We start from the raw sequence: 16,338 nt of genomic DNA, 5'->3' as shown, positions 1-16,338 counted from the left end.
TAGGACAGCTTTAAAATAGGTTTTTCAAAAATCTGCAGAGTTACCGCTGAGGGGTAATCTGCCGCTGAGCGGCACTTTGCCAGATTTGGTTTTTCTGAGTTTTTGTGTGTTGGACTGTGGCACTGTTGGCGCTGAGGGGAAATTCTGGCCCTCAGCGGTGGTTTAAGCTTCAAAAGGAGTTGTGTTCTGTGTTTTACTAATGATTAACATTATGTTCTGTGGTTTTGGTTTGTATTTTGAATGCAGGAATGGCATCCTCTTCAGGAAAGAGATTGAAAACCATGGCAACTAAGAGGAAAGAAAAGGAACCAGAGCAACCCCACTCTATCAGGTTCCTCTCTAGGAAACACGAGAAGCATTTTAGGGTGGTTCAGGACAGGAGACTTCTAATGGAGAGAAAGGTTGGAATGATACCTAACTTTGCTCCTCAATTTGGAGAGCAAGTGTTAGGGAATGATTGGGGAAAGCTAGCCACTTATCCAGCACCTGCCAACATAGCTGTGGTCAAGGAATTCTACACCAATGCAAAGAAGATTGGTGATCATCCAGCTGAGAATTATTTGGGCTATGTCAGAGGCCATGCTATCAGGTTTGATCCTGATTCTATAAACAACTTCCTGGATACTGTGTGGGCTGGTGAGCAATGTCAGTTTGCTCTTAGCATGGAGGAAGGTGCTGACTTTGAGGATGTTGAGAGAGTACTGTGTATACCTGAAGGACACTTCCAAAGGAATAGATCTGGCGCAGTGGTTAACATTAGGAGGACAGATTTGACTCCTCTTGCAAAGTATTGGATGGCATTTTCTCATGCCAACATTCAGCCATGTTCACATGTGTCAGATATCACTCTCAGCAGGGCATTATTCATCTACTGTGCTATCAGAAATTTGAATGTTAATATTGGGCAGGTGATAGCTGATGAGATTAGTGTGTGTGCTAACACCTCAAACAACAAAGCACCACTAGGACATCCTTCTTTGATCACTCACCTTTGCAAGCAAGCTGGGGTGGACACTTCTGTTCCACCATTTGAGAGGCCAAGAAAAGCTATTGATGAGGCTTATTATAGACAGTACTGTGGAGGTGAGGATGCAGCTCAGCCAGTTCCACCACGCCGTGCTCGTAGAGAGAGAGGGCCAGCACAGAGCCAGACATCTGCTGATACACATGAAGCAGAACCATTCCAGATGAGGGACATGTATATGTCTCTTATAGGTGCTCAGTTGCAGTCCATTCATAGAGGGCAGGTGGCCACTGCTGAGATGATAGTGGGGATGTATGATACACCTCCAGCCCACAGGTGGACTATGGATGAATTCCATAATGTCGTAGCTTGGCCAGAAGAACCAGTACATGGAGGAGGAGCTGGAGCAGCTGAAGCTTCAGCAAGAGATATGGAAGAAGAGGAAGCTGAGGAGAAAGATGCATTTGATGAAGATGAAGATGAGGAGGAAGAGGAAGATACAGAGGACAGCTCAGACTGATGAGGAGCTGAGATAGCATTTACTGATGAATGCTATCAAATGATTATGCTTTTGTGGTTTAAGTTTTCTGAACTTATTTGTTTTGTTTTTAGATTAGGGTTTGATGTACTCTTTTGAAAACCTGGTTTTGTGTGATGGTTTGCTATTAACTGTGATTGTGTGATAAGTACTGCTTGATGATGTTTATTGATTGATTGATGTTGAGATAGATGTGCACATTAAAATGCTTATACAGGTGATTCACAAGCTTTGTGAACAAATGCATGATATTATGATTGTGATTGTGAGATTAAGCAGGATGTGTATGTCAAATGTGAATGAGCTTATATGTGAGGTTTTGAGCTCCAGAGTTTTTGGTATGATTGAATGCTATTACTTTGAAAGCATGAATGATTTTGCCCAGGTTTTCTATGATTGAATCAATTGCTTGTTTTGCATCATGTGATCAAGGCCATTTGTTGGAACCCTTTTTATTGGCCAAATTCATAAAGTTAGCCTACTAAAAGAGAACACGTTGTGTTCTATCCTTTGAACCCTTAGCCTTGAACATACACTGAAAACCTTTGATTGAAAATCTTTACCTTGAGTTAAGTAGAAGATCTTGTGTGGTATTGTTAAATGTTCAAGTTTGGGGTTGTTGGGAAAACATGAAAAGAAAAGCATTGAGCTAAGAGCTAAAAAGTAAGAATGTGCAAAGAAAAGAAAAGAAAAAGAAGTAAAGCTCAATGCAAATGCAAAGGTAAAAGAAAGTTGGGAATGAATAAGATGATTGTGTTGTTATGATTCTCTTAACTCAAGGATTTTGTGATCCAGAAAAACCAATTTTCTTGTTAGCCCAGCCACATTATAAGCCATTGAAAAGTCCTTGTGATGATGCATGCTTGTGAATGTTTTTGATTGTGGTAAAATAAAAGGCAAAATTGATTCTTGTGACATTGTGATAGTAGAGTGAAGGAGTGAAACACTTTACCTCTTATACACTTGTGTGTTGAGTGAAACACTTTACCTAGTGAGGAAATATTCCATAAACATATGAACATCCATGCTTAATTGATTGATCATTCATGAAAAATAGCATTTGTTGGAATTTAAATGACTTTGTGAACACTAAAGCATGTGCACATCTTGAATGAACTCTTGGTCATAAGTTTGAGTGAAGTTGTTACTTATCTTGAGAAAAGGATTTTGAATGAGTGAACCATCATATGAATTGGTTGGAGATGGAGTTACATTTTGTTTGCTTGAGGACAAGCAAAGTTCTAAGTTTGGGGTTGTGATAACAGTTGAAAAACTGTTATTTTCATGCTTAAAATTGATATTAAAAGCAACCTTTAGACTTAGAAACTAGCTTGAAATCAATGCTTTTAGCTATATTTTCATAAATAAGAGAGCTGGACAGGTTTATGCTTGATTTGAGTGTTTTTGTGCAGGTTTTGAGGTGAATTTAGTGAAAGAAGTAAAGAAGAAGAGAAGTGGAATCATAAAAGGAAGCAAAGAGTGCAAAAAGAGAAGTCGAAGGCACCGCTCAGCGGCATTTTACCGCTGAGCGGAACTCAGGAGGTCACGGGAGGTCCGCTGAGGGGCAAACTGGCCGCTGAGGGGAAGAAAAGTGAAGCGAGGTCACCGCTGAGCGGCACTTTTTGGGCTTGGGCTTTTGTAATCTTTTGTAACTCTAGAATAGTATATAAGGACTTGCACGTCCTAGGGTTAGACATCTTTGGCAGAACGGAGGCAAACACTCTCTCTTCCACCCCTTTGAAGGAGGATCTTGGATGCTCAGGCTACCTCTTCACCTTTTACAGGGTTTATTCTTTCATACTTTCATTGTAATTCATCTAGGTTCACCATGAATATGGTGAACTAAACCTTGTATGTTTGTTGGGGAATCAATGTAATCTCTTGAAGCTCTCATATATGGAATTTATGCTTGCATCTTTTAATTAAGACTTATGCTTTCTTTCATCATTAGTTAGGGTTTTTCCTCTTTGCTTAATGCTTGCATTGTTTAACTCATTCTAATGCATGATTATTGGTTTTGTCGATACGGACACGTACGGGGAAGTCTAGATCCGGGGAATTTCTCCCAATATTATATTGGTTGTCGTTAAGCTCCTACACTTATGAACTAATCATTAGGAATGCTAGGAATTGTATGAACTCGTGATTAGGGAGAAGCCATCTAGAATGGTACTTTAGAGAGTGGCATTAACAATGATGATTTGAATGTTGAATTCCTAAAATGTATGAGAGTGGATGAGATGAAATTGACCCCCAACAACATATTCATTCATATATTCCATTGAAAGTGTTTATCTTTTGTCTTTGCCATTGATCAAACTTCATGCATACATGTTTATTTTGTTTTTCGTCTTGCATATAAAAATCCAAATATTTCGTTTGTAAGTCCTAGCTAATCAAGAAATCACATAACTAAACTAGGCCGTGAGTCCTTTGGGAAGAACGATACTTGGTCTTACCAAGTTTATTACTTGAACGATTCGGTCATACTTGCCGATTGTGAAACAAGTTTGTGACATCATATTTTGGTGCTTACAAATTTGTCCATCAGACGTCCTAAAGCTTATATACTATTCTAAAATTACAGAAAATTTAGGCCCAAGCCCATAAAAGTGCCGCTCAGCGGTAAACTACCGCTAACTGGTAAGTGCGCGAGTTGATTTCTTCCCCTCAGCGGCCATTTCACCCCTCAACGGAACCAACGTGAGTTTCTGAGTGTCGCTCAGCGGTAAACTGCCGCTGAGCGGTGGTTGCAGCTTCTCCTTTTGCACTTTTTGATGTCTTTTCTGATACCATTCTTGTTCTTCTTCACTTCTTTCACCAAATTCACCTTAAAACTTGCACAAAAACACTGAAATCAAGCATAAACCTGTCTCGCTCTCTTATTTCTGAAAATATGAACAAAAGCATGATTTCAAGCTAGTTTCTAAGGGTTAAAGGTTGCTTTTAGTATCTATTTCAAGCATAAAAATAACAGTTTTTCAACTGTTATCACGTATCGCCCCCTCAGACGAGCCAAGAAGTGGATTTCAATGACGCGAATCTTTTGGATTGCAACATAAGCAGCACAGGGGATCTCAATTCCTTCTCTCGAGTGAAAGTAGGTACTACAAAGTCTAATTCAACATCAAAGAAGGTCGAGGACGCATTTGTTTCTATGAATTGTCACAACTCCGCTCAACAAGTTAAGCCTGCCTGTCTGGTAGTATCTCTTCGGGATGCCCAGGCGCGGCAGAAATGTCTGGAGCTATGTGGGATAAGGTCGCTTGACTCTGTCTTCCTTGCAGAAAAGTAGGAAGGCAAACCTGATCACGGTCGACTAATGGTAAGTCATTCTAGCTCTAGGTGGGAAAGATGCGAGTTCAAATCCCTCTCGGGATTCAAGATCGGAGTGAGCCTTCAAAGAGCAGTTTCTTCCCTGGTGTGTGCGAGCCTCTTTACCCAAGGTAGAGAAGAAATAGAGATAGGGCCTGTGAGCAAAAAAGGAATTTCATCTCATCTGGTCAATAGCTCCTACTTAATTACTAGCATTACGTCATTATAGGTCTTGAAGAAATCGAGAAGAAAAGATTGATTTCACCTAGCTCGGTAGGCTGTGCTATCTTTCTTGCGTCCTTTCAAGCAGCAATAGTTGTGCTTGTACAGGACTCGAGCAATCTTTTTTCTAATCGCAGCGAAATCAATTTTAAGTGGAACAAAAAAAGATATCATTATTCCATTCTTTCTATGCTGCGCCACAACTCCATTATTTTTTCCGCCTCAAGAGAGATGAGATTCCAGCCCCGAGGTTGCCGAAAAGAAGACTAAAGAGAATCCATCCTTGATTGCCAATGGTCCTAACTAACGACCAGAAAAAGAGCCTTGAATGCTAGGCAATTGCCAGTCAGAACAAAAAGAAAAAGAGGAACATCATCGACGCGCGAACGATTAAGGCAAAGGCAACAATAGCATATCCGAACAGCTTCCCCAAGTCGTAGGAAGACTAAGGAACTAAACAAAGAGCTAAATACGTAAGCAATCCCAATTCCTACTTTCCCCGAAAAGGCTATAGTCGCAGACCCACAATAAGCCAAGTTCATTCAGTAGACATCAATACCTTACCTTCTCGCACGGGGAAAGAGATTCCCAGCCCAGAGTGGAGAAACTCATCAAATCCGTCTTAACTGTTGAATCTAGCTTACTCCTTTCCTCGAGTGAGGTTTTTTTTAGTCGCTCCTTAGCTCCTTTCGTTGAGACCTCGTTGCGCTACAGATTCAAAGAGTGGAAATTCCCAGAGTGAAAAAGAGGAGATAGAAAGTTCTCAAGACTTTCTCCGATACCTTCCCCGAATCGAGTTACCGAGTGAGCAAGAAAAACCTGCTCTTGGAGTGGAGAAAAGGGCTCCTATCTAACAGGTCTGCTAAGGGGAGCTCATTCCTCTTCGTTAAAGGCGGACTCCTCGACAACTGAGGAAGAAAAGAAAGCTTTCGACCTATGCTGACTCCTAAATACGAAGACTCCTCAAAAAAGACTCAATTCTGGCTTTCTCTACCAATGCTGGAAACTCTTGTATTTCCAATGGCATAAGTACCTTCTTCAGTTCATGCCTTAGTCCTCCCTCGAATTTTCGACATCTCCCTCAAATAGTCATTTTCATCATAAACCATTAATAGTTTTACTACGAATAATAATTTCACTCCCCACAGTCCCAAAATATTTTCGAAAACCATTGCTCTGATACCACAATGTAACACCCAAATATTTTAAAGGGTATTACTGATAGTAGAGACTAAATTAATTTGATATCTCATATAAACAATCAAACTTTATTTCAATTCCTCCAAAGTACAATACCAAACTTACAAACTTTAAACAATATAGTCTTCACCACTTAACATAAATTTGAAATTTCAACTTATAAGTCTTACACAACATAATTTTCCCAATACAAATTTATTCTTTTTTTACAAAAATCCCTGAAAGTTTTTCCCCGCATCTCTCTCATCTCTAAGCTTTTTCAACCGCATGTGCAACATTATCTATTCACATATAACATGAGTTATATGATCATAGCACAAACAAATAAGGGTAAGCCAACCATATCATAAAATCATTAAACTTGTAATAAAAATATTTCAATCATGTATTTCTGCAATTGATAAAATATCATTATCCCGATGTCATTAATTCATCATTATCAAAATCATCTTTCTCATTTTCATAAACCTTACAAGTGTACCATGCTTACTCACGAAGCCTTATGGTCAGACCGCTCTCTGCCTTCTTCCTTAAGCCTCACCTGTATACTATGTCTTACTTTCTGAAGCCTTATGGTCAGACCTCTCTCTATCTGCTTCTATAAAACTTATGAACCATATATTTATGTCAAAGCCTTATGGTCAGACCACTTTCTGCCTGCTTTCATAAACCTCGGGTGTTACTTTGTTCATATCCAGCTCTCATGGTATAAACCGAACATACTACTCCCAATAGTAAACATCATTTCATAAGTAATGATTTCTCATATCCAATCCAACATTTCATAAAATCAACAAATCATACCCTCTTATCCACCTAACTCAATCATGTTCATTCTTTAATTATAAATTGACAATAACCCATTTTGATGTCAATACCCAAAATAAAGTAAACCTATTGCCAGATATCATACTTCATATTATAAACTCATTTTTTTTTAATAAGTATAACTCAACATATTTTCACCAATCAAAGGTCATAGATCAGCCAAAATACATCAACATGTCTTAGGAACTACATATTAAAATTTGGGCTCAATGTAGCGGTAAATATATATGAAGTTTTTACCATGATAACTTTATGCATCTACAATCAACTTGTTTTATTTTATTTTCATCCTAGTAGAGATCTTTCTTTACCCCAATTGGTCACCGGAGAGGACCCAGATGTCTGAACGCATCAAACTCACCTTCGACGCCAGCACATATGACTAGTCACAACTGACTAGACCAGGCCAGGGCTGCTCTATGATCAGGGATGTGCCAACTCAGGTTTTTAAGGTTCCTCTATCCTACCAACAAAGAAAGGCCCTCAATAATTAACAATTGATTTATTTAAATTATCTACCATGTTCTTTTATACTCTAAATCTGAAATGCCAAATTTTAATATTTTCACTTCCTCTCACAACAACCTCAAACAGTATCTATACATCTATTTAATACCCATATACAAGCTATTACAGAACCCTTACTCCAGACCTTCCAACAAGATCAATTTCAGCGAACAAACTCATTCAAAATAGATTAAATTCATCACATCACAACATGTACTATTTTACAGTTTTAGTTATAACATCCAATATAATAAAAGTCATAAAACAGTTTCACAAGATCACATCAGTTCAACATTCACATGCATATATTTTTATAAAATAAATTCATACAAAAATAATTAGCTCCCATTTACCATCAAATTAATCTTAATATAAAATTCAGGGGAAACAAGAAGTTGAATCTGGCAGAGCCGGTTAGACAACTTCTCATCCTTCTAGAAAGGAGCAATAAAAAAATGGATAAAACAATAAAATTTCTGGGGAAACAAGAAGTTGAATCTGGAAGAGCCGGTTAGACAACTTCTAATCCTTCCAAAAATACAATTTAATTAAGAAATAAAAAGTATGGGGAAATAAGAAGTTGAATCTGGCAGAGCCGGTTAGACAACTTCTAATCCTTCCAAAAATACAATGTAATTAAATAATAAGAACAATAACAGGTCTGGGGAAATAAGAAGTTGAATCTGGCAGAGCCGGTTAGACAACTTCTAATCCTTCCAAAAATAAAACGAATAAGGAAAACAATAAAAAGTATGGGGAAACAAGAAGTTGAATCTGGCAGAGCCGGGTAGACAACTTCTAATCCATCCAAAAATACAAAAATAAACAACTAATAACATACAAATGGCATAACATAATCAACATCATATTTTACAACTATCATACTTGGATCTAAACGCAGAAGCATGTTCTCATTCAAAATTCAAGATCATACAGAAACAAGATACTTCATATTCAAGATTGAAGATCAGACAAGAGCAAAATTTTGCATATTCAAGACTCAAGATAATACAAAACGAAATACTCAAGGTTAGCTCCCCTTACCTCTATTACAGACTTAATCTCCTCATTCTCTGAAAACTTCCAGAATATCCCCTTTGCAACTAGAAATTCTTCCAACTCTCTTCTCTCAAAAATTTTCTAAGTTTTTTGGTGTAAATTTTCAGCCTCCCCCCTTGGCTATTTATAGCAAAAAAATTTACTATTCATTTTTACTATTCATTTTAACTATTCATTTTTTTATTCATTTTACTATTACAAAAATAATTTTTTTATTTACAATTTGATGAATTCTGATCTCTTATGACTCAAAGCTACGTGGAATACTTATCCCTTCCAAATATATATATATATATATATATATATATATATATATATATATTTTAATCTAGTATCTGACTTATAAATATTTTCAAGGATCTTACAATCTCCCCAACAACAAAAATTTTCGCCCTCGAAAATTATCTATTTAACAACAAAAATTTTTGCCCTCGAAAATTATCTATTTAACAAAAGACTATTTAACAAAAGACTACTTATAAAAGAGATATGGATATTCCTTTATCATAAATTCTTCCAATTCCCAAGTCATTTCCTTTGTGTCTGCATTCCAAAGTACCTTTACCGTGCAAATATCCTTTCCTCTTAGCTTTTTCATTTGAACATCTAGTATACATACTGGTCCAACTTCCATTGTTAAATTTTCCTTGACCTGAATTTCATCAACTTCTAACACATGCTTTGGATCTGGAATATACTTCCTCAGTTGGGATACATGAAAAACGTTATGGAAATTTGCCAATCGAGGTGGTAATGCTATCTCATAAGCCACTGGGCCAATCTTTTTGAGAATTTGATACGGTCCGAGAAATTTTGGTGTCAGTTTCCTCATCTTGATAGCTCTCCCGACTCCTGTAGTTGGTGTTACTCGTAAGAATACATTATCTCCTTCTTCAAATTCTAACGGTCTTCTTCTTTTGTCGGCATATGACTTTTGTCTACTTTGAGTTGCTTTCATCCGATCTTGGATTAATTTTATTTTTTCTATGGTTCGCTGTAATAGCTCGGGTCCCACTGTCAGTGCTTCCCCATCTTGAAGCCAACACAACGGGGTTCTACATCTTCTTCCATATAAAGCTTCATATGGTGGCATACCAATACTAGAATGATAACTATTGTTGTAAGTAAATTCTACTAATGGTAGTATCTCATTCCAACTTCCAAGATGATCTAATACACAAGTTCTTAGCAAATCCTCCAAAGACTGAATAGTCCTTTCTGTTTGACCATCAGTCTGAGGGTGATAAGTCGAACTCATCCTCAATTGTATCCCTAGAGCCTTCTGTAGCGTCTGCCAAAACCTTGAAGTAAACCTTGGATCTTTGTGTGACACAATGCTTTTAGGTATGCCATGCAACCTAACTACTTCCCCGATGTATAACTCCGTCAACTTTTCTAGTGACATACGTTGATTAATGGGCAAAAAGTGAGCGCTCTTGGTTAGTCTATCAACGATAACCCAGATAGAATCGTGACCTTTTGATGATTTTGGTAAATGTGTTACAAAGTCCATCGAGATACTGTCCCACTTCCATTGAGGAATGTCTAACTGTCGTAACATCCCTCCCGGTTTTTTATGCTCTACTTTTGCCTTTTGACACACCAAGCAGGCTGCTACAAACTCGGCCACATCCCTCTTCATACCATTCCACCAAAATGACTCTTTCAGATCCTTATACATCTTAGTCATACCTGGATGTATGCTAAGACGACTTTTATGGCCTTCATCCAAAATTAAATGTTTCAATTCACTCTTTGCAGGTATACACACTCTGTTCTTAAATCGAAGGATGCCATCTTTACTTAGAACGAACTCCTTGGCTTGATCGGTGTCCAACAACCTGATCTTTTGCTGCAACTCTTGATCCATTGACTGCTCAACCTTCACTTGTTCTAAGAAGTCACTAGTGATTACTAAATGACCACACCATATATGATCTGGGGTTAACTGCAACCCCAAGTTCATATCACGTAACTTTTCTAACAATTCTAATTCCTTCACCATCAGTGTTGTTATCTGAGCTTGTCTCCTACTCAATGCATCTGCCACCACATTGGCTTTTCTTGGGTGATATAAAAGCTCGAAGTCATAGTCCTTCATATATTCCATCCATCTTCTTTGTCGCATGTTCAGCTCCTTTTGATCGAACAAATACTTTAGACTCTTATGGTCACTAAAAACTTGGAAACTTGCCCCATAGAGGTAGTGTCTCCATGTCTTTAATGCAAATACTACTGCTGCAAGTTCTATGTCATGCGTTGGGTAGTTCTTCTCATGCACCTTTAGCTGCCTAGATGCATAAGCTACAGGTCTCCTTCCTTGCATTAGAACGCACCCCAATCCTTGATATGACGCATCACAGTACACCTCAAAAGATTTGCTAGAGTCTGGAATGATTAATACTGGTGCTGACGTTAGTCGTTGCTTCATATCTTCAAAACTGGCTTCGCACTTGTCAGTCCACAGAAATGGTTGATATTTGCGAGTTAACTGAGTTAGAGGACCTACAATCTTGGAAAACCCTTCGACAAAACGTCGGTAATAACCGGCTAATACTACAAAACTTCGTACTTCAGTTACAGTTTTCGGCCGCTCCCACTTTAGTACAGCTTCCACTTTTGCTGGATCCACTGAGATTCCTTGAGCAGAAATCACATGACCCAAAAATTGTACTTTCTCTATCTAGAACTCACACTTTGACAGTTTCCCATACAGTTGATGTTTTCTCAAAATTTCCAACGCCACCCTCAAGTGTTCTGCATGCTTTTCCTTATTATCTGAATAGATAAGAATATCGTCTATAAATACTACCACGAACTTATCTAAACATGACCGAAATATTATGTTCATGTAGTCCATAAAAATCGCTGGAGCATTCGTCACGCCAAACGGCATTACTACGTACTCAAAGTGTCCGTAGCGAGATCTAAAAGCCGTCTTTTGTACATCTTCCGTCTTGACAAGAATCTGATGGTACCCAGATCTGAGATCAATTTTTGAAAACACCTCTGCTCCTCTCAACTGATATAATAGATCATCGATTCTTGGCAAAGGATATTTGTTCTTTATTGTAACTTTGTTGAATTGTCGATAATCCACGCACAACCTTGAACTTCCATCCTTCTTCTTCACCAGCAATACAGGAGCTCCCCATGGAGACACACTTGGACGGATAAACTTCTTCTCCAACAGATCTTTGATTTGCTTTTTCAACTCTGCTAGTTCGGCAGGAGCCATTCTGTATGGAGCCATAGAAACCGGGCCAGCTCCGGGCACTAGATCTATTGTGAAATCGATCTCTCGACTAGGTGGTAAACCTAGTACTTCTTCTGGAAAAACATCAACATATTCTTCTACCACAGGTATTCCGATGATTTGTTCTTCAGTATTCTCTCTTTTCTCCTGAGCTAACACCATATAGCAGGTAGCTCCATCTTTGATATCCTTCGCAACGACTCGAGTTGAGCTTAGTTCTAAATCATTCAAATTTAGAAACCCTATCTTTTGTTTCCCACAGTCAATAAGAACGTGATTGGCAGTCAACCAATCCATTCCCAAAATAATGTCTAGATTTTGAAGGGGTAAGCAGATCAAGTTCACTTTGAACTTGCATCCTGCAATTTGGATCGGACATCCGACACAGACTGAACTGGTCGCAACTGGTCCTGATGCTGGTGTAGAAACTACTAATTCACACCCTAGATCATGCATCGGTAATCCGAGTCTTTCTAAACATGTTAGGGATATAAAGGAGTGTGTGGCTCCAGAGTCAAACAAAACATATACGCATTCTCCTAACAACATACAGGTGTGTAAGATTAATGTACCTGGCTTAGTAGCATCTTCTACAGACATTGCGAATACTCTTCCTGTTGCCCGGGGCTTTACTTCAGCAGAATCTTGTTGTTGTGGTTCACCCACTTTCTTTTTCTTTGGACAAACATTAGCAAAGTGTCCCGGATCATTGCAGATGAAACATCTCTTCCCTTCAACTTTTTCCCCAATAAGTTTAGGGCAGTCACGTCTGAAATGTGCTCCTCCACACTCAAAACACTTCACTGTTCCTCGATATGATAATTGTGGTTTTTCATAAGGCTTTTTGTTGAATTTCATTGAAGATTCTCCCTTTGCATGTCTGGAAACTCTACTTGGATCAAACTCCAACAATTCTATCATTCTGGCTTTCTCTACCAATGTTGGAAACTCTTGTATTTCCAATGGCATAAGTACCTTCTTTAGTTCATGCCTTAGTCCTCCCTCGAATTTTCGACATCTCCATTCTTCTGTGATATTCTGAGTATAAAATCTTGAGAGATAATTAAATTTTACTACGTACTCTTGTACTGACAGCCTTCTTTGTTGTAAGGTCAGAAACTCCGCCTCCCTTGCAAATTTTGCACTGTTTGGAAAATATTTTTCCAAGAACCTTATCTTAAAGTTCTCCCAATTCACAGCCTCACCACGAACCGTCACCAACTGTTGCATACTTTCCCACCAATATTCAGCCTCACCCACCAAAAGAAATGATGCATAAGTTGATTTTTGTTCTTTTGAGCAAGTTATTACCCGAAAAATCTTCTCATTCTGCCTTAGCCAAGAGTCAGCCTCATCAGGAGTAGCCTCCCCATTAAATTTAGTTGGATCATGCCTTAAGAAGTCATTCAAGCTAGAATGATTTTGAGGTACTTGATCAACTTGTTGTTGCTACATCTTTGTCGAGTTTTAAATGATTTCTTCAAAAAGATAACAATACAATTTAGCATATGATATCAATTTCCTCAAATAGTCATTTTCATCATAAACCATTAATAGTTTTACTACGAATAATAATTTCACTCCCCACAGTCCCAAAATATTTTCGAAAACCATTGCTCTGATACCACAATGTAACACCCAAATATTTTAAAGGGTATTACTGATAGTAGAGACTAAATTAATTTGATATCTCATATAAACAATCAAACTTTATTTCAATTCCTCCAAAGTACAATACCAAACTTACAAACTTTAAACAATATAGTCTTCACCACTTAACATAAATTTGAAATTTCAACTTATAAGTCTTACACAACATAATTTTCCCAATACAAATTTATTCTTTTTTTACAAAAATCCCTGAAAGTTTTTCCCCGCATCTCTCTCATCTCTAAGCTTTTTCAACCGCATGTGCAACATTATCTATTCACATATAACATGAGTTATATGATCATAGCACAAACAAATAAGGGTAAGCCAACCATATCATAAAATCATTAAACTTGTAATAAAAATATTTCAATCATGTATTTCTGCAATTGATAAAATATCATTATCCCAATGTCATTAATTCATCATTATCAAAATCATCTTTCTCATTTTCATAAACCTTACAAGTGTACCATGCTTACTCACGAAGCCTTATGGTCAGACCGCTCTCTGCCTGCTTCCTTAAGCCTCACCTGTATACTATGTCTTACTTTCTGAAGCCTTATGGTCAGACCTCTCTCTGTCTGCTTCTATAAAACTTATGAACCATATATTTATGTCAAAGCCTTATGGTCAGACCACTTTCTGCCTGCTTTCATAAACCTCGGGTGTTACTTTGTTCATATCCAGCTCTCATGGTATAAACCGAACATACTACTCCCAGTAGTAAACATCATTTCATAAGTAATGATTTCTCATATCCAATCCAACATTTCATAAAATCAACAAATCATACCCTCTTATCCACCTAACTCAATCATGTTCATTCTTTAATTATAAATTGACAATAACCCATTTTGATGTCAATACCCAAAATAAAGTAAACCTATTGCCAGATATCATACTTCATATTATAAACTCATTTTTTTTTAATAAGTATAACTCAACATATTTTCACCAATCAAAGGTCATAGATCAGCCAAAATACATCAACATGTCTTAGGAACTACATATTAAAATTTGGGCTCAATGTAGCGGTAAATATATATGAAGTTTTTACCATGATAACTTTATGCATCTACAATCAACTTGTTTTATTTTATTTTCATCCTAGTAGAGATCTTTCTTTACCCCAATTGGTCACCGGAGAGGACCCAGATGTCTGAACGCATCAAACTCACCTTCGACGCCAGCACATATGACTAGTCACAACTGACTGGACCAGGCCAGGGCTGCTCTATGATCAGGGATGTGCCAACTCAGGTTTTTAAGGTTCCTCTATCCTACCAACAAATAAAGGCCCTCAATAATTAAGAATTGATTTATTTAAATTATCTACCATGTTCAAGCGTTCGTCCTAAGTAGCGCTCGGTCTTATACCAAGCGTTCGTCCTAAGTAGCGCTCGGTCTTATACCAAGTGTACGTCCTAAATAGTGCTCGGTCTTATACCAAGCGTTCGTATTATTGAATAACCACTTTGATAAACTAGCGCTCGTTCAAATATTACAATAGTCACCTTTCTTCAAGTTCAATCACTGATATGGGTTTTCCGTATACGAAATTCTACAAGTATAGTTCTAAACGTTATCGATCCTCTTTCTTTCATTGAATATGGTCTAAGGTTCTCATGATGAAATTTCCTTAAGTAATAGTGTTCGTCCAAACGAGTCAGTTCACTTAACTGATCGAACAGAGAGTAACGTCCGTCATATACTTCCCTGTTTATTCCGTACCTTTCTCTGGACGTTCGTCCTAATTCTTCAGAGGACTGAACGTTCGTCATTTTATGCCCTTAAATCTAAAGATATAAAAGATGATGAATTATGATAACTTAAAGTGTGAATACTATATGGAACGATTATACGATATTGGATTTTGGACGAGCGTTCCAGGGAGGAACGTCTCATATATATTAAATATTGGATTGGTAAAGTATGACTGTGGTTATTGCTAATGCTGGCTTGGTCCATCCTGATATTCCGTGATACTCATCTTCACGTAGAGGAGAGTAGTTCATGTGTGGGAATGGTAGGAGGTCCTTAGTCCATAAGTTAACATGGGCGACGTAAGAACGGACTAACCTCGAGTGGCAGCTGTTGAGTGTATCCCAGTTACTACACCACTCGGGTGCAAGGACGCCTGTAGCTACACAGATTCATACAGTCCGGACGGTCTGTCTAGTATATATATATATATATATATATATATATATATATATATATAATTCTATATTGTTATATGTTAAGTTACATGTTGTGTGTGAATTGAAATGCTAAAGGTATATGTTAAGGTATGAATTAAATTATATAAGCTTACCCTTTCGTTTTCCTTGTGTTGTCCATTGTATATGTACGTTCGTCCTATCATTGTAATGATCATCCGTGTGGGTGTGAGCAGATGGAGGTGCGTCACTTGAAGAGGTGCTGGAAGAGGAAAATTTGGAAGACGCAAATCTGGTGGATGTGGAAGTTAAAGCCGAGCCTTAGAGCGCTCGCGGGTTTCTATAGTTAGTTTTGTTAATTTTATTTTGAACGTTCGGTCATAGTTTTGTAAGACCGTTCGTCTCTGAACTCTTATTTGTATCGCGTTCGTTATTTCTGTATGTTAAGCCGTTCGGCTTTTGACGCTCGTTCAGATTTGTAAGACTGCACTGTTTTATTTGCTTAATGTAATTAATTCTGATTATGGTAATTACTATATTTTGGGATTTTACATTAGTGGTATCAGAGCAGTTTTGTTCTCTCAAAGGACACTGTAGGTTATGAGTGCATTGTGTTTTTGCTGTGTGCTTATTGTGT

This window comes from Vigna angularis, chromosome 6 (genome assembly GCF_016808095.1).
Source record: "Vigna angularis cultivar LongXiaoDou No.4 chromosome 6, ASM1680809v1, whole genome shotgun sequence".
NCBI lineage: Eukaryota > Viridiplantae > Streptophyta > Magnoliopsida > Fabales > Fabaceae > Vigna > Vigna angularis.
This window is presented reverse-complemented; position numbering follows the sequence as displayed.